Consider the following 18,975-nt stretch of genomic DNA (forward strand, 5'->3'; position numbering starts at 1 on the left):
AGCTGATGCGCTGAGTCGCAAGGCTGAGTTGGCGGCCATTTCTATGGCTGAAGGAGATATTGTGCATACCATCAAGGAAGGGTTGCATCACGATCCACTAGCCAAGAAGTTGGTGGAGTTGGCTAGAGAAGGTAAGACCAAAAGATTTTGGTTAGAAAACGACCTTCTCTACACAAAAGGGAGAAGATTATACGTTCCTAAGTGGGAAAATCTGAGAAGGAAGTTGGTAAGAGAATGCCACGACACCAAGTGGGCTGGTCACCAAGGTCAGCGAAGGACCTTGGCACTCATTGAATCTTCTTATTATTGGCCTCAAATGAGAGATGAAGTAGAGAGCTATGTGAAGACTTGTCTTGTGTGCCAACAAGACAAGATTGAAAATAAGATACCAAGTGGGTTGTTGGAACCTCTACCTCCATCAGAGCGACCGTGGGAAAGTGTATCTCTAGATTTCATCTCTGCCTTACCGAAGTCCGAGGGATTTGGATCTATTCTTGTGGTAGTTGATCGATTTTTGAAGTATGCTACCTTTATACCCGCCCCTACTGACTACACTGCAGAGGAGGCAGCACGACTATTCTTCAAGAATGTGGTGAAATATTGGGGATTGCCTAAGAGCATCATTAGTGATCGAGATCCACGCTTCACAGGACGACTATGGACAGAGCTGTTCAAACTCCTTGGGTCGGAGCTTCATTTTTCAACAAGCTTCCATCCTCAAACCGATGGGCAGACTGAGAGAGTGAATGCCTTACTCGAGTGTTACTTGAGGCATTTTGTAAGCGCTAATCAGAAAGATTGGACAAAACTCCTCGACATTGCTCAGTTCTCATATAATTTGCAAAGGAGTGAGTCTACAGGTAAGAGTCCGTTCGAGATTGTGACTGGACAACAACCGCTTACACCTCACTCTCTTCCTTCCCCTTACTCAGGGAAGAGCCCTGGAGCTTATCATATGATTAAGTCTTGGGAAGAATAAGCAGATGTCACTCGTTCTTACCTTGACAAAGCTGCAAAGAGGATGAAGAAATGGGCTGATAAGAAGAGGAGGCATGCAAGCTATCAAGTGGGAGACAAGGTAATGATTAAACTTCTTCCACAACAATTCAAAGCCTTTCGCAAGGTTCATAAGGGCTTAATTTGCAAATACGAAGGGCCATTTAAGATCATTGGACGTGTTGGGGAGGTTGCTTACAAAGTACAACTCCCTCCCTCTATGAAGATCCACCCGGTCTTCCATGTGAGTATGCTTAAACCATATCATGAAGACCAAGATGAACCGAGTAGAGGTGACTCGAGTCGTGCTCCGCCTGTGGTGATTAGATCCTTCGATAAAGAAATCGAAGAGATCTTAGCTAATCGCGTTGTGAGACGAAGAGGGGTACCACCAAGTATTCAATATTTGATCAAGTGGAAAGGGCTCCCGATAACTGAAGCTAGTTGGGAAGCTCGTGAAGATCTGTGGCAATTCCAAGAACACCTAGAGCGCTATCATGAACAGAACGCGACGAGGACGTCTGCGCATTAGGTGGGGGAGAATGTCACGGTAAATTTTTAGAAGGTTAGATTTAACAGTGTTTGTATAGTTTTCTGTAGTATTTGAGAATACTCTAGATGGTTCCGAAACATTCTAGAATGTTCTAGAAGGTCCCGGAATACCCTAGAAGGTTCTAGAAGACTTTAGAAGATCATGGAATATTCTAGAAGAGTGTGGATTGATATAAAAGTATGAAGAGTTGTATGGAACAATCTAGAAGTATTTAGAAAGTAGTAGTAGGATAGATATTTATAAAGAAGGTTCTAGATGATTAATCTAGACCATTGATTAGATTTAATCCTAACCATCCATTGAGGAGGTGGATGGCTATAAATAGGAGGTAAGAGTTAGTGTGGGTGTGTGTGAATCATTTGTAACAAACACTTGAGCAATAAAGTGTTCTTTCCACCAAAGCTTCCTTTCTCTTGTGTTCTCTTGTGTTCTTAGCTTTCTTGCTAAGTATTGAGGGTTAGGCTGACTTGGTCTTAGCTCAAGAGGTTGAGTAAGTCTGAGTGTCGGCACGGTAGCGTTGGAGTGTGTCCAAGGCCGTGACAGTGTGCCTGAGGTGCAACTTTTTTCGCTGGCCTACTGTAGACGGGTGCCTTTTTGTGCGCTGACTCGTGAACCGAAAGTTTTTAACGTGAATCGTTAATTTCAAAGTTCTGAAAATCGTACTGGTCATTAAACTGTTTTAGTCACTAGTTTATTAGTTTATTGGTTTAATCGATCTAACTGATGGTTTAATCGAAAAAATCGTTTTAGAATAGAATAATAAATAAATTATAAATAAACATCCTAAAATATAATTATAGTCTAATATAAATTTTAAAATATCTTCGACATTTAAAACACTACATAAAATATCATCAACCAAATACATATGATCTTATCAAAATCCAAACTCAAAAATTAAATAGTAAAAAAAATATCTAAACACATAACATAATGTGAAGAGGCAACACAACTACACAAGAGATTAACACAATGGTCTGTTCAAGCTTGCATAACTTCCTGAAAAGTAGTACCTTTTCATGGATCTAAACACATACACAAACACAAATAATTATTAATTCAATTTAACAACACTGCCTAATTATTTTCTATAACTTAGTCCATATTTTTCAGTTGTTTTGAAAACAACCCTTTTTGTGTAACCTCCAATTATCACGTAAAAGAATCTTTGCCCATATGATATATAAAAGTTCAAGAGTTCCAAATCAATAACAATAAATACCTTAACATTCCCACATATCCAAATAAAAAAAACAAGACACAAACCAAAGATTTAGTTGGTAAGAACACAGTTACAAAATGAATATGTTGAAATTCAAGTTTTTTTAGACTTTTATGTTGATTTTTTGTGCCAAACACACCATAGCAGAAACAACATAGAACAATCCAAAAAAATATACATAGTCCACATGGAGAAGTCCACCATGCCAGAAACTTTCAATGATCACCATAATTGGTTTGAATCATCATTGCAATTAGTATCAGAATCAGCAGAGATGCTATACACCTACAAGCATGTAGTCCATGGCTTCTCAACAAGGCTAACTAACCAAGAAGCCGAGGTGCTCTCGAAGCAACCAGGAATCCTTTCGCTCATGCTGGCAAGATTGAAAATTATCACGTCTGAGCAATTGCTGGCAAGATTTTCATCAATAAAATTTCAAAAACAGCAACAAATAATCAACAAAACCTATTCAAAAACCATAACTGAAATCAACAGCATTATCAACAGCACAACAGACTGAATAGAGCCAGAAATCGAGAACAATAAGCAACAAAATTAAAAACAGCAACAAATAATCACCCTAAACCTGAAATCAATAAATCTATAAAAAAAATTCAAACACAGCATACTCAGAAATTAAAAAGAGCAGCAACAGAGTAACAAATCTATTTTAACCAATAATTTCAACAACACAAAATCAATGATTATATTTCCATTCACATTCAAAAATCAGTCTCACTAAATAGAGCATGAAAGGAAGAGCTGAAAAAACCCTATAAGCAGTGACACTAACCTTTGACGGAGAGCAGGACGACTAAGAGACAACGGCGAGCGGCGAAACGAACTACAGATGACGAACCACACGACGGCGAGTAGCTTGAATCCTCAAACAGAGAAGCCACGGGAGATGGGAACGACGTGCCGAGCTAGAAGAGGATGAGTTCGGTACAGGGGGAAGGAGGAAGGAGTAGAGGCGCCGACAACCACGGACGGCGGCGGCAAAACCGTTGAAGAAGCTAGGGTTTTGAATGTGCTATTCTGAGTGAGTGAGGTGAATCACGAAGGAGGGGGTGTTAGGGGAAGGGGTGGGTGGGTAACGCGTTGGGAGGGTTTCTTTTTCTTTTTTAAGCAAAACCCAAAACGACGCCGTTTATAAAGAACCGGTCGGTTTCCGGTCTGATTCAACCGTCTGGTTCTCGACCGGTTCGACGGTTTTCAAACAGTTTACAATTTGATGGTTTTAGACACCAGACCGGACCATTTTGTCGTCGGTTCACGGTTGGACCAGTTGAACCTCTGGTTCGGTCCGGTTAAATTTTTTATGTGGTTCAAATAATGAACCGAACTGACCAAACTTTTGGTTTAACGATTTTTCAGCCTATTCGGACGGTTCAGTTCAATTCTAACGACTATGCTGATTAGGGATTTGGCTATGCTTTTTTGCCACGCTTTTGCAGAAAAATAGACACGTTTTTGAAACGCGGCAAAATAGTTTTGTTATCGTCACATTTTTTAAGCATGCCCATTTCCTCTAACTCTTTCAACATGCTTTAAAAGCGTGGCTATAAAGTTTCCCAAAAAAAAGTTTTCCCGCCTCTCTTTCTTCGAAACACTGAGAGTTACACAACAACAAATGCCTAAGACACTTTCTTTTCAAAACATTCGAAACTTTTGAAACACTATCTCTTCTTTGAAATAATGCCTTGAAATCCCTACACAGAACTCATCACCCTAACGGCAGCGATGCTCTTCACCCTAACACAGCTCATTGTTGGAGCTCTCACTCTCTCTCCCAATAACACTCGTTGGTCAACCTCCCTTAAACCCTCTCTCGGAACCCCTTCGTCGGTGCTACCTCTTCCAGTTCTCCTTGTGTCGATGCTCCTTCCATCATTTCTATAAACCCCTATCCCTCATTCGGCGGTGACTCTCTCTAGTAAGGCCTCCCTCGGCGCTCACTCTCTCTCTTGCAAACCCTCAATCATCGCTCCTCCCTCCATGGTTTAGCACCCGTCATGTTGCCATCTCCCTCTCTGAAGTTGTCACGCCGCCGTCTCCCTCTCCCTCACTCGTCACAACTCCGTCAGCCACGTTCAGCGTTCGCATTGCCGTGTAAATTATTTTGTCAAATTTTTTTCGATCTGATTATTTGTTTTTTAATTTGATTTTTTGTTTTGATTTTCTTGGTTCTTTATTTTTTCTTATTTATCTAAACTACTATTTTTTTGTTCTATTTGATATTTAGTTTAGAATTTTTTTTCTAAACTTCTTAATATTTGGTTTTGTTCTGCTGTAGCTGTAGTAGTGCTCAACTACTGCTATATGGTGCTAAACTGCTAGTGCTTTGCTTGTTCTATTCTTCTAGCTTTTCTACATCAACTATGAGTAGGTTAATTTTTTTCATACTTTAAGCATTCAGGGTTAGGGTTTTGATTTTGATTAATTTTTGTTGATTAGTATTTATGGTTTGAATTGGTTGTTCCTTTGCTATGTGTGTGGTTTAAGATTTGAGATGCTGTATATTTTTATGAAAGAGATTGAAATTTGTTAAATGAAGTAAACTGTGTTATGTTTGGGACTGAGGAGAATATGTAATTCTTAGGATCCACTTTCATTTAATCTACTATTCCTCTAATAAACTTTCTAATGAAGTTTTTCCTGGTTTAGATTTGTTCTTGCCCCAAGCAAAATACTAAACAAAGTCTAACCATGTTGTTATAACAACTTTTCAAATCACGCTCCTTCTCCTGCTTCTCCTTCTCCTCCACCTCCTCCTCCTCCTCCATCTCCTCCTCTTTCTCCTTCTTCTTCTCCTCCTTCTTCTCCTTCTCAATCTTTTCTTTCTTCTCCTTTTGCTCATTCTCCTCCTTCTCCTTCTTCTTCTCCTTCTCCTTATCCTTCTTTGCATTCTCCTTCTCCTTCTCCTTCTCCTCAGTCTTCTCCTCCTCCTCCTCCTCCTCCTCCTCCTCCTCCATCTCCATCTTCCCCTTCTTCTCCTTTTGCTCCTCCTCCTCCTCCTCCTCCTCCTTCTTCCTCTCCTCCTTCTCCTCCTCCTCCTCTTTCTCCTCCTCCTCTTCCTTCTTTTTCCTCCTCTTCCTCTTCTTCTTCTTCTTCTCCTTCTCCTCCTCCTCCTCCTCCTCCTCCTTCTTCTTCTCCTCCTTCTCCTCCTCTTTCTCCTTCTTCTTTTCCTACTTCTTCTCCTTCTCCATCTTCTCCTTCTTCTCCTTCTCTTCCTTCTTCTCCTCTTTCTTCTCCTTTTTCTTCTCCTTCTCATTCTCCTTCTCCTTCTCCTTCTCCTTCTCCCCCTCCTTCTTCTCCTTCTTCTACTTCCTCTTCTTCTCATTCTTCTACTTCTTCTTCCTTTTCTTCTCCTTCTCCTCCTTCTTCTTTTTCTTCTCCTTCTTCTTCTTCTTCTTCTTCTTCTTCTCATCCTTCTTCTTCTCCTCCTCATCCTCCTCCTCCTCCTCTTCTTCTTCTTCTTCTTCTTCTTCTTCATCATCTTCTTCCTCTTCTCCGTCTCCTTCTCATTCTCCTTCTCCTTCTCCTTCTCCTTCTTCTCCTTCTACTTCTTATTCTCCTCCTCCTCCTTCTTCTTATTCTCCTCCTCCTCCTCCTCATTCTTCTCCTTCTCCTCCTTCTTCTTCTTCTTCTTCTTCTTCTTCTTCTTCTTCTTCTTCTTCTTCTTCTTCTTCTTCTTCTTCTTCTTCTTCTTCTTCTTCTTCTTCTTCTTCTTCTTCTTCTTCTTCTTCATCATCATCATCATCATCATCATCATCATCATCATCATCATCTTCTTCTTCTTCTTCTTCTTCTTCTTCTCCTTCTCCTTCTCCTTCTTCTTCTCCTTCTTCTTTTCCTTCTCCTTCTTCTCCTTCGGCTCCTCCTTCTTCTTCTTCTTCTTCTTTCTCCTTCTTCTCCTTCTCATTCTTCTTCTCCTTCTCCTTCTTTTAGATGTGCATATTTGCAAAAAGGTCATTGTCAACCAAGGACTCATGATTTTTTGTAAATTGCATGTGTTTCTTCTTTTCGAAGATTTAATCCTAATTGGTTTGATAACTATGGCAACCGGTTAGAGTATAGTATATCAAAAGATACTTTTTGTCTTTGTTGTTACCTTATGAAACCTAAAACTGAAGGTAGTGATGCTTTTGTAACTAATGGCTTTTCAAATTTGAAAAAAATAGAGAGACTACAAATTCATGTTGGGATTCATGATAGTGCTCATAATCAAGCTTGGAGAAAATGTAAAGCACTTATGAGACCAAAACAACACATCACTGCTGCTATTGAAAAATAATTTGAGCAAGCTAAAAAGAATTATCAAATTCACTTGACAGCAATAATTGATTGTATTACATTTCTTTTGCGACAAGGATTGACCTTTCATGGTAATGATGAGATACATGATTCTGTTGACCAATAAAATTTTTTGGAACTTCTAAATTTTCTTGAGCAACATAAAGAAGAGATTGGTCGCACTTTCAAAAATGCTCTTGGGAATCTTAAACTAATAGCATCCTCAATCCAAAAAGATATTGTAAGAGCTGCTGCAAGGAAAACGACAAAAGTTATTGTTGATAATCTTGGGGATGAATTATTTGCTGTTTTGATTGATGAAGCCCGCAACATTTCTATTAAAGAGCAAATGTCAGTTTGCTTAAGGCATGTGAACAAAGAAGGACAAGTTAGGGAGCATTTTCTTGGTCTTGTTCATGTTTCTAATGCTAATGCTTTATCTCTAAAATTAGCATTAGAGTCATTATTAGAAACATATAATTTAAGTTTATCAAGAGTACGTGGACAAGGATATGATGGTGCAAGTAACATGCAAAGAGAATTTAATGGTTTAAAAACTTTGATATTTAAAGAAAAATCTTATGCTTTCTATGTACATTGCTTTGCCCACCAACTTCAGTTAGCTCTTGTAACGACTGCAAAAAAAAAAAAAAAAACAAGTTGAAATTGCTTTACTTTTTAATTTGTTAACCAATTTGTGTAATGTTGTTGGAGTTTCGTGTAAACGAAGAGATATGCTTCGTGATAGTCAGATGACTAAGACAATTGAAGCATTAAAAAGTGGAGAAATTTTCAGCGGGCGTGTTTTAAATTAAGAAACAGCTTTAAATAGAGCTGGAGACACTAGATAGGGTTCACACTATGAAACTATACTTAGATTAATTTTTGTATTTCCTTCCGTGGTTAATGTTCTTGAATATGTTGAGGAAGATGGAAATAATACAGAACAAAGAGCTGAAGCATGTCATTTATTGAATGTCATTCAATGCTTTGAATTCATTTTCAACTTGCACTTGATGAAAAATATCTTAGGAGTTACTAATGAGTTATCTCAAGCATCACAAAGAAATGAACAAGACATTGTAAATACTATGACATTAGTCAAAGTGTCTAAGCAACAGTTGTAAAATATAAGAGATGATAGTTGGTATCTTTTACTTGACAAAGTCTCACTATTTTGTGACAAACATAATATTACTATTCCAATCATGGATGATATATTTCAGTTGCAAGGAAGATCAAGACACAAATCTCAAAAGATATCAAATTTGCATCATTTTCAAGTTGAGATATTCTATCAAGTAGTTGATAGACAACTTCAAGAACTCAATAATCATTTTACAGAGGTGAATACTGAATTGCTTCTTTGCATAGCTTGTTTGAATCTAAGACACTCAGTTTTTACATTTGATAAGGAAAAGTTGATCCAGTTAGCTCAATTCTATCCATTAGAATTTTCTTCCACTCAACTTTTGGCCTTTGATAGTCAACTTGAGAACTTCATACTAGATGTGCATTCTTATGATCAATTCTCAGACATAAATGAAACTGGTGCTCTTTCTCAAAAGTTGGTGGAGATTCGAAAAAATATTGTTTATCCATTAGTGTTTCTTCTTTTGAAGTTAGCTTTAGTTTTGCCCATAGCAACTGCATCAGTTGAAAGAACTTTTTCTGCTATGAACATCATAAAGAGTCGACTTCGTAACCGTATGGGAGATAATTTTTTAAATAATTGTTTAGTGACATACATAGAAAGAGAGACATTTGATTGTATTGACAATGAAAATATTATTCAATCTTTTCAAAATATGAAACCTAAAAGAATGGAATTCTAAATTATTTGTTATTATTTTGAATTATTATTTTATTAGTTAAATAATTTAAAGAATAATCATATTTTATAACATCATAGTATAATTATAAAAATTATTATTATTTTATATATATTTTGTCCCCACTGATAGAATTTTTTGAATCCGTCATTGGTCCCAAATGTCATTGTCTTCCATAGACTTTATCTCTTCTCTCATGGCATCGATCCACTTTTCAGAGTTAAAACTTTGCATGGCTTGAAGAAAATTGATTAGGTCATTTTCTGTTAAACCAATACCATTCTTATGTTCTAGGAGATAGACTATATATTCATCTGAAATTGCACTTCTCCTTTCTCTGTTGGATCTCCTTAATGACACTTCTTGTGGTTGTTGAACTTGCTGTATGGGTTGGGGTTGAGAAGAATTTATATTATTTTTCTGTGTTGTAGCAGTATCTTGAGTAACAACGATATTTTCATTGTTCTCTTGTACTGTAACTGGATCTACAGCAGGATTCTCATTGTACTCTTGTACTATAATTGTATCTTGAACAATAATAGATACAAAGACCTGATCATTGTCGGTTACAGAATTCTCATCAAAAGTAACATTTCTAATATTTTCTCCCCAAACTCAACATTCTCAATAAATCTTACATTTCCTGTTTCAAAAATAGACCTTGATGCAGGATTGTAAAACTTGTACCCTCGTGAATGCTCAGCATAACCAACAAAGTAGCAACTAATTATTCTTGAGTTCAATTTTCTTTTAGGCGGCCTATAAGGTGGCGCCTCAGCTGGAGATCCCCAAATGTGGAAATTCTTTATACTGGGCATTTTCCCAGTCCAAAATTAATAAAGAATTTTGTAATTTAACTGCTTTACTTGGCACCCTATTAAGGATGTACACTGCGGTATTTAAGGCTTCTCCCCATAGTGATTCAGGCAAAGAATAATGACTAATCATACTTCTCACCATGTCCTTAAGAGTTTGGTTCCTTTTTCCTGCAACACCATTCATGCTAGGTTTTTCTGGCATGGTGTATTACAAAACAATACCGCACTCCTCTAGGAAAAGAGAAAAAAGCTCGGATGTTGCTCACCTTAACTATCTTATCTTTCATAGTATTCACCACTACGATAAGATTTAACACCTTTAGTTTTCTCCCTAAGTTGAAGTTCAACTTAAGCTTTAAAAGACTTGAAAACATCCAAGACAAGAGACTTTTCATGAATTAAATATAGATACCCATAATTAGAGTAATCATCTATGAATGTAATAAAATACTGTTGTCCATTCCAAGAGGCAGTAGGGAATGGACCACATATATTCAGTATGTATCAGTCCTAAGACATCTTTAGCTCTCTCGGCAAGTAATTTCCTTTTGTTTGTTCTTTTCCTCTTTATGCACTCAATGCAGGCTTCAAAGTCCATCAAATTTAGAGGGTCCAAGAATTTCATCCAACACGAGCCTCTGAATTCTCTGTTTAGAGATGTGACCTAGGCGTTTGTGCCATAATGATGCCGAATTATCATTTAGTTTTCATTTTGTACTGATTTGTAGTATTTTGTTATTATAGGAATTCAAATCAAGCCTATATAAATTATCCATCAAACAACCAGAGCAAATATTATTCGAATTATAAAAGAGACTGATTTTATTATTTTCGAACGAACAAAAATAACCTGATTTATCCAAACAAAAAATAGAAACTAAATTCCGTCTAAACGACGGTACATAACATTTCTCAAATAAATTCAAGTAAAATCCATTCATGAAACATAATCTAAAGATTCATATAGCTTCGACTGCAACTATTTTTCTGTCTGTCACATATGTATCTTTCAGCATCATTTTGCGCTCAGCTCCACAGGCAACCTGCATAGTAGCACTTTCATGAGTAGTAGTAGCAGAATCCACCCACCAAGTATCAACAGGTACATAACTTAAACCAGGCTCAGAACAAACGAAAGTAAGAATCATACCTTTCTTTACACGCCAAGTGGCATATTTGGTACAATCATTCTTCATGTATCCCACCTTCTTACAGAAGAAACAGGTTGAAACTTGGTCCTATTTTCTAGCCTTTTTTTCTATTGAAAAGGCGCATCCGCAGTAGTATCACGCTTTCTTTTATACTGAGGAGATGAAATCATGTGAACACTTCTAGTCTTATCTTGCTACAACCTCTCTCCTTCTTGCACACAGTGAGATATAAGCTCATTTAGGAACCAAGTGTTCTTCAGAGTGTTATAACTCACTTTGAATTGCCTAAAGTGTACAGAAAAAGAGATCAAAGTGAAATGCACGAGTAAATCTTTAGACAACTCTAACTTTAGTGCTTTCAATTTAGAAGCAAGATGAGACATTTCCATAATGTACTCTCTTATGTTTCCTTTACCTTTATACCTTATGGAGACAAGTTTGCTCAAAAGGTTACTTGTCTCCTCCTTTTCATTCTTAGCAAGGAATTTTTCAAAATCTTTTAGGAATTGTTTGGCATCTTTATTCTAAGTAATTGAGACCCGAAACGCCTCAGAAATTGAGCGCTTCATAATCATAATACTCATTTGATTGGATCTCTCCCACTTCTCTATTTTAATCTTATTGGAATTTTCTGGAGTGGAAGTGGGATTCCTCTCTCGAAAAGCTATATTTAAATCCATGCAACTTAGGACAATCTCCACATTATCCTTCCAAACCTTAAAGTTTGAACCATTCAACATAGGAATATTGCTGATTTGTGCATAAACATTGGCCGCTGAAATCGGTTTCTAGATTAGAACAAAGAAAACACAAAGTAAACATTAGTTAAATAATGGAAAAAATCTATATTGAGATATCTAGAACAACATTAATTTTCAATTTTGGGATAAAAAAATTAACTGTAAGTGATACTCTCATTGCAGTAATCAAATATTGTCAAAATTTCTATCACACATTAAGACTTTCTTTAGACCGACTGAATGCGTACATGAAAACTTAAACTTTGCAACCTATTTATTAACCTTTCTTTGGGTCGATTATTGACCGCATAATTAATAGAAAATAAACAAAAGTGTGTAATGCTTATTATTTGGCCAAATAATAAACTTCTTTTGGGTCGATTATTGTCCGCAAAAATAATAAGCATTGCTTTATTCTTAATTAGTTACGCACACATAACTTTACCATTAATATGTGTATGTAATTCGGCCAAATATAAACCTTCCTTAATGTTTTAAATATTTGCATAATTATATATCACAATATTCTTAATGTTTTAAATAAATCAATTTTTATAAAAGAAGCTACTTTGGAAGCATCACATGTTCAATCAATTTAATCCAAAACCAAACCTTTATAAAATAGGTGGGTATACTAATCTAAATTGTTACTTGTTTCCTTATGTAACAATAAAAAAGAATACTTAAATCGCAAAAGGAATTAAATCTCAATTGAACCTTAAAGAAAAAACATGATTATAATTTGTTGAATTAAGAAATTAACTAAATTAATTAATGATGACAAACATTATGTTATTGGGCTAATTAACCAATTAGTGTTGATTATTTCTGATTAAATGCTACAAGTCAAAATTCATTATTGCAGCAACCCAATACGGAACAAGCTGAATTTATTCTTATGGGAAACAATTTCAAACAAAGCCCAATTACATATATCAAAGAAATCAAACACCCTGAATGAATCATAACCAACCCAAGCCCAAATTGATCACTCAAAGCTGATCCCTCCAAAGTGCATTCCACAAAGGCAACGTTCACTTTTTCCTCTTCGGTCAAAACTCAGAGAAAGAGAGAGAAAGCTTAGTTTCTAAGCTGTTCACCAAAGAAGAAAGAAAGAGAAGGATTAAGCAAGAAAGGCAGAGATCTAATCACCCAAATCAAACCACATTAAGCTTAGGCAGAAGTTAAAGGTAACTTATTTTCTCTTGCATGCATCGTGCTTTCTTCTCCTCTTTCCCAACTCTCTGCCACTCCAAATTGGGACAAATGAAGAAAGTAATATCTGTTAAGCTCTGCTGCAAATCTATGGTCAAATTTGTGTCTTGGAGACCAAGTAGCATTTCAATGGCTTAGATTTGGGTTTACCATTGAAAATGTTTTTCTTAGCTGTCCTGAGGCTTTCGGTTAAGAAAGAAGGTCAGAACCAAAGTTCCTAATTTGAGGATTAATGGAAAAAAGTGAAAAAGTGAGTTGGTGAAGCACACAGCTCGAGGGTTGAATTGGAAGAGAGCAAAATCAGCATCATGCAAGGAGATACAAAAGAAGATTTTTCATCCTTCAGAAGCTAAGGAGAGATAACCAGTGTTTTGAGGTAGTTTATGTTCTGAGAAGAGTTCTCTGAAGAAGTTCATCAACTTGGACAGTGCTTCCTAGTCAAAGTAGTATTCTGCCAGAATGAGGAACTAAATCAGAGGCAAGCAAATCTGGTTTATCACATAGCAAAGAGGCTATTGAAGCATCAATCTCCTTCATATTTTATAGATTGTAATTTTTCTTTTTAATGTTTATCTTTCTGTAATTTCTTGAGGTAAAAGACAGAATGAGAGAGCTAAAGTAAGAGCCTAAGAGTGAAGAGAGGCAGAGTGATACACTTGAGTGAAAAGCCTAGAGTAATTTTATATTTCTTTAGGTTGATTCTGTGTCTTGTATCTTGTACCAGTGAGGTACCCCTTTTTTAGTTGGGTAAGCACTAAGAGTGAAAAGTTAGGTATTAGCATAGCTAAGTCAAGTTAAGTTAGAACTTCAGAGTGAAAGGATTGTATCAATCTTATGAAATTGGTGTATGTAATACTTTAACTATAGTGGAAATTCCACCACTGTTGTGGTAGATATTGGATGTAGGTTGCATTACATAAGGCAACCGAACCAGGATACATGATGGTGTTAGCTTCTCTCTTACCTGCTCTGTTCTGTTTTCTGATATTCATGAGACAAAATGACATTGTCTCATAAATTTTCTGCTGCTGAATTCAAATAGATTCAGATTAAAAATTTGTTTTAAAAGGTTATTTAATTAAAGTAAAAGAAGGTCATAGATTCAACCCCCTTCTCTAAGTCTTCTACAACCTTCAATAATTATGCACCAAATTCATGTGACAAAAAAATTTGAATTCATATTCACAAATCAAACTATAGTGCATACAAAAATTTTATGGTAAGTGTGCTAAATTCATGGATGTGCAGCATCTATGATCAAGGAATTAATTAAATATTTTTAGTTTTATGAATTAATATTACCGTTGCTCTAATATTTAGGATCAAGACACAGATAAAGAGAAAAATATACATAAAAGAATGTAACATTTTTTATGTTTATTTTTTGTGTATTTATGTATTCTTTATGCACTTTCTATGTATTCTTTATGTACTCTTTCAATTTTATTAATATATGCCACACAATCCAAAAGCAACACATATTTGAATATAATTTCACACACTCAAATTAAGATTCAAATTCGAATAAAATAAATTTATATTTTCTTAAAGATTTAATCATAGAGAACTCTGATACTACTTGATGGAATTTTCTCAAAATTTCTTAACCCAAAGATTATCCGTATCAAATCATTAAGAAAGAAAATACTTGAATGTTAAAGTGTACTTAAATTCATAAACATGAATCATGATTGAAAGAGTTTGAATCTTGTGGTTCTTTTGATCTTTCTCAACCAAAGTCTTCTGTATCCCTAATAGGGCTGAATTGTGACTCGTCTGATGGAGAAAGGCGACAAAGGCGGCTTTGGTGTGTTGGAGACCGAAACCCTAAAGGCACTATTTATATTTGAGCATGACACACATTGAACACTAAAGCCCAAATAAAAATAGTATCTAAAGTCCAAAAGATAATATATCTAAAGTCCAAAAACTAATATCTGGTTTTATTCTCATTTAATTCTAAATCAAAAGTAATTATGATTTATTCAATTTAACATCTATCTACTTAATATACTAAAACTGGGTTTTTCCCTAACTAATAAAAGTGAGATGTCGATTCCTTGTGAATTCATTTTTCCTCTAAAATAAAAACATTATTCTCTCTTCTAAATTTATTTTAGAAAAAGATCTTTATTATAATTATATTACAATTAGCATTTAATGAATAATGTATGATTATACTAATTTAGAAATACATATTTATTATAATTATATAAAATAAATATTTAATGCATTATTTACTAATAAAAGTGAGGTGTTAATTCCTCATGAATTTATTTTTCCTCCAAAATTAAAGTACTATTCTCTTTTCTAAATTGATTTTAGAAAAATATCCTTATTATAATTATATTACAATTAGCCTTTAATGAATAATACATGATTATACTAATTTAGAAAAATATCTTTATTATAATTATATAAAATAAATATTTAATACATTATTAAACTAATTATCAATTGAAAATATTTTTAATCATTTTAATTACATTGAAACAATTTTAATTCTCATTCATTATGAAATAATTTTATTAGTGGCAAGTTGTTACGTTAACGGTGACCCATTTATATTGATATCAAATAATAATAATAATAATAATAATAATAATAATAATAATAATAATAATAATAATAATAGATATCAATAATTAAATACTAAAATAATTGCCAAATATTATCTACCTAGCTTCAATTAATTAACAAATTTAATTTTAGTTGCTATGTTTTATTTTCTACATAATTATGTTAATTGTTAGTACTTTTTATAATTATATATCAAATCAACATTTAATAATACATAATTATGTTAATTGTCAATAATTTTAATTTTCAATCATTGTAATATAATTTTAAATTAATTATAATTTCCGTCAAGTTGATATTGATATCTACCTTAAAAAATTAAAATAAAATATATGATTCTAATCATGATAAAAATGTATATGATATGATAATGACTTATTCAATCACGGTAAATATATGATGTATAAGGTAAATCATAAAAAATTAACTTAATAATAACTGATTTATATAATTGTTTTTTGTTCTAATAAAGGTTATATATAGTATTCTTTTATAGCTCGTGAGTCTAGATCTGAGACTCAACTCATTTTTTAAATTTATTATTCTTTCTTGACTACTTCATACTATAAAAATATATTCTTCGTTTTTCATCGAAATTGATCATTTTAAAGTACAATTTATAATTTTTTTATAGTATTTTTATATACTCATTCTATTAATTATATTATTCTTTTGATAATTTAATGATTGTTCTTACTCCAACTTATTCTTTTCGTCGAATATTCCAGTATGATTGTCTTTTGCCGCAATCGTTTACAATGCACCACATCCATCAAATATCATCTCAAGTTGTATTCACTGATAAGCGTCCAACAAAAGGGCAGTAAACTCTATTTTATCGAAAAATAGTTGGATCTACTCACATATTATGACCAACCTAATGGAATGCGGGTAAAATTAGTTTTCTTGGGAGCAACTCAATTTTTTATTGAGGAATTATTTTCACGGAGTTTTGTAGGCTAAGTTTGAGTTCCATCCCCTCGATATTTTCTACGTCTACCCGAAAATCTTTGAAGTGGAGCACAAAATAAGATTGAATTTTCTCAATTTAAGTTTAGTTTTGGTAAATTCGTGTCAAACTCAGAGATGTAATTTCAACTATTGGTAATATATTCAAATTTTTTTATTTTAAACTTTTCATAATTAAAATAATTTTATAACATATTGTGATTTTTTTCAGAAATTACGAACAACCTTCTGTTGCATAAATGCAATGCCATTGAAGAGAATAAATGTCAATTTAGTTTTTCGGTATGACAATTCTATATCTTGTCGCATTGCATGGATAACAGATGATGAAGCTTATTTAACAAGGGGAGGTTCTGAATTTGCCAGAATTTTAAATGTTTGAACTTATGATGTTGTTTCAGTTGGTTGATGTTATGAGAATGATTCTAATTTATACGTGTTTAAGGACTAAAATAGATTAAATGTTATTTAAGTAATTTAGTTTTAATATTAGTATTTGATTGAATTAGTTTTAGATTAATTTAAATTTAAATTATTACCTCAATTTATATATTACTACTATTCTTCTTTAATATGTTATTTTTTAATTTTTGAATATGAAACTTCTTTCTTTTTTCAGTTTTTAAATTATTTTTATTTCTATTTTTATTTGTTCTCAGTATAACTAAGAAAAACAATAGTTAAGTTAAAAAAAATTACAAATAATAAAATCACTATTCTCTCTTCTAAATTTATTTTTTCTAAAAAATATCTTTATTATAATTATATTACAAATAGCATTTAATGAATAACGCATGATTATACTAATTTAAAAAATATCCTTATTATATTTATATAAAATAATATTTAATACATTATCAATTAATGAAAATGAGGTGTCAATTTCTCATGAATTTATTTTTCCTCCAACATGAAAGCACTATTCTTCCCTCTAAATTTATTTTAGAAAAATTTCTTTATTATAATTATATAAAATCAATATTTAATGCATTATTAAACTAATTATCAATCAAGAATATTTTTAATCATTTTAATTATATTGATATAATTTTAATTCTCATTCATTATGCAATAATTTTATTATTCGTAAGTTGTTACGTTAATGATAACATAATAATAATAATAATAATAATAATAATAATAATAATAATAGATATCAATAATTAAATGCTAAAATAATCGCCAAAAATTATCTACCTAACTTCAATTAGTTAAGAAATTTAATTTAGTTGCTATGTTTTATTTTCTACATAATTATGTTAATTGTCAATCATTATACATGAAATTAGTATTTAATACATCTACTTAATATACCAAAATCGTATTTTTTTCAACTAATTAAATTGAGGTATCAATTTCTCATGAACTCTTCTTCCCTCCGAAATGAAATTACTCTCTTTTAATATAATAATAACATTTATTATTATTTATTGTTTCTCCATTTATTAAAAATCTCTTTATATTACAATTAGTATTTAATGAATAATGTATGATTATACTAATTTAAAAAATATTTTATTATAATTATAGAAAAGATTTAGACGATACACACATTATATTTTAAAAAAAAATAAAATATATTTTAATAAGGATTAGGATACCAATAATAAACTGTGATTGATATCAATATCAATAATTAATTCTTATAATTATTTTTGTACTACAGGCTATATCAATAATTGCCAAATATTGTTTACCTTCAGTTAGTTAACAAATTTAATTTTAATTGATATGTTTTATTTTTTGTTCATTTTTTTATTCGATAGTTATTGTACTTTTCATATTTATAGTAAATAGTGAATATAAAAAATAAAAAATAATAATAATTGTTATCTATTTTATTTATTTAGAATTATAACTAAATTTGTTATAATCGTAGTAAGTATATATAATTAATAGTAACATAATATTATAATTTTAAGTTGTATAGTATAATAAAAAAACTTAAATATTTGTATAGTATACAATGATAATAAATATATTGTCATTTTTATGTATTAAGGTTTGAGAAAATATTTTTTTAATTTTTGATATATATATACACAATTAATTGTTCCCATGTTTTTTTTATTCTTTTTTGCTTGTAATATATTTTACATAGAAATAGTTTTAATGGATGATAAGGTTAGTTGATTATTTTTTATGATTCTTTCAAGTGATGCTAGGTCTAATTTATAAATATTTATGGTTCGTATTATAAGTTTATTTGATAAGTAAACCATTGCACGAATCAAAGACGGTGCACTTTAATAGGTTTATAAATACTAATAGCTTTTATATTTAATTTATTTTACAGTGTGATGAAATTTATTATTCAATCAATAATTATTTGGCAAAGATGTTTGAGAATAAACTCATCGAGGGGAAGGTCTATGTCTTCTCAAATTTTGTGATCAAAGAATCAAGTGAAATTTATCTTCCGACTGCACACGTTTGTAGAATAATTTTTAAGAAGGAATTGTGTATAGTAAATACAGTTGATGATCATAAAATTTCTGACAATCATTTCAATTTTCTTACTCATGTTAATATACTGAAACAAAGTAAACAAATGAACAATCCAACTTATTTTATACGTAGTTAATTTGTATTAACCTACA

Source organism: Arachis hypogaea, chromosome 2 (assembly GCF_003086295.3).
Source record: "Arachis hypogaea cultivar Tifrunner chromosome 2, arahy.Tifrunner.gnm2.J5K5, whole genome shotgun sequence".
Taxonomy (NCBI): domain Eukaryota; kingdom Viridiplantae; phylum Streptophyta; class Magnoliopsida; order Fabales; family Fabaceae; genus Arachis; species Arachis hypogaea.